The sequence below is a fragment of the Vigna unguiculata genome, chromosome 11 (assembly GCF_037176805.1).
Source record: "Vigna unguiculata cultivar grain cowpea cultivar isolate G323 ecotype 2 chromosome 11, ASM3717680v1, whole genome shotgun sequence".
Lineage (NCBI taxonomy): Eukaryota > Viridiplantae > Streptophyta > Magnoliopsida > Fabales > Fabaceae > Vigna > Vigna unguiculata.
Genome location: NC_140802.1, coordinates 24,948,438 through 24,950,141, shown reverse-complemented (window position 1 = coordinate 24,950,141; position 1,704 = coordinate 24,948,438). Strand labels below are relative to the sequence as shown.

The 1,704-nt window shown below is 35.8% G+C and overlaps 1 long non-coding RNA gene across 1 annotated transcript; it reads right to left on the bottom strand.

Moving 5' to 3' along the window:
- Nucleotides 1-462: 462 nt before the first annotated feature.
- On the bottom strand, nt 463-1,458 carry LOC146881639 (uncharacterized). The gene is made up of 3 exons (XR_014986168.1): nt 1,040-1,458; nt 889-964; nt 463-805 (listed from the first exon to the last, which is right to left on the bottom strand). It is a non-coding gene; the product is annotated as an uncharacterized LOC146881639 (long non-coding RNA).
- Between the last annotated feature and the right edge of the window lie 246 nt (nt 1,459-1,704).

Here is a 1,704-nt window from a genome sequence, read left to right as displayed (position 1 = left end):
CATAGCTTTTGGCCTCGGTTAAGAACCGAGGCCATAGACCCTGCCTTTTGCCTCGGTTTTGGCTGCACCCGAGGCCATATGGGCTCTTTTTGGCCTCGGTTTTTGTTGCACCCGAGGCCATATGGTGTTTTTTTTTTTTTTTTAAATTCGATACCCTTTTGGCCTCGGTTTTGGCTGCACCCGAGGCCATATGGGCTCTTTTTGGCCTCGGTTTTTGTTGCACCCGAGGCCATATGGTGTTTTTTTTTTTTTTTTTTAAATTCGATACCCTTTTGGCCTCGGTTTTGGATGCACCCGAGGCCAAAAGCACACTTTTTGCTTCGTTTGTGGTATGAACCGAGGCCTAATACTCTGTTTTTTTTTAAATGCAGTTTCTGTTTTGGTGTTATTCCCACATTTAAACCTGCAAATTTTGTTCAGCACCCAGCACAGACCAGAATAGACCAGAACAAAATATTTTAAAACACATCCACAATTCAAATTCATTTAAAAGACAATTACAAATCATTTACAATCAAGATACATGTTCTAATCAATAGTATTGTACATTTCAATTATATATTTGGCACATGCTATCCTACCAAACTTGATGGACTTTGCGGGAATTGCTGCAGGACTCTTGAATGTCTACAAAATAATAGATTAAGTTAAGTTAGTATATAAAAAGGAAATATTGCAAAGTATTCATTTTAATTCAAATATATATTACCAATTCCCAATTTGTTGTAATACGAGCACGCACAGTGGTTGTCATCCATTGCATTATATAGTAACCGCACTCATATGAGCCGGTTTGTCTATTACACTACATTATATTAACAACGTTACAATTAATTAATGAAGAAAATCAAGCAAACAATCATGAAGATATGGATAGAAATATCAAACCTGGAGAGAACACCATACAAGACCTTTTGCCTTAGCCGTTGATCTCCCTAACAACATGTTATGTGCAGCAATTGAACTATGATATAGGGAATAAGTTAGGATATTTTTATATAACATGTCATATTCATAAGATTGATATTGAGGTTCTTACCAATCTATCACTTGTCTAAGATGGTTGGGGGGAGGGCGATGCAAAGAGCAAAACCACACAGCAAGGTTCTCCCTTAGGGAAACCACAAGTAACTGCCAATGACGCCTGATAAGAAAATAAATTCATTGTTATGCATTAAAATGACTTATTATATTCATAAGTTAACAAAAATGACTTACCCAGCAAGATAAGGGACAAAATAAATTTCTTTTCCACGTTGAAAGCATTTGGTCACATATGCTTGAATGTCATCAAACTTGTTGCCTTCATGGGTGAGTTGGGGGTCTATAAACCCATATACATCATTCAGCCCCATAGTTTCAGTGACACCAGACAGATACCTAAACCAAAAATTGATTTGATATAAGTAAATACATAAATATATCAAATAACTATATATAATGACTAAAAGACTTACATCATCCATAATTGAATAAAAGACTTACAGCCCCATAGTTATTGATTGGTCATATGTATATTCCTTCATCGTGATCTTCTCGAATTGCATGTACATCATCAACTAGATGGATTTCATCAATATTTGTCGTTCTTCTAAATGGATGGGTGACAGCAATATTAAGATCACTCATATTCTCTTCATTAAGATCAATTTGTTTTTTTCCATGAAGAGCGACAAACCAATGTTCAGACGCAGGATCTTTAAC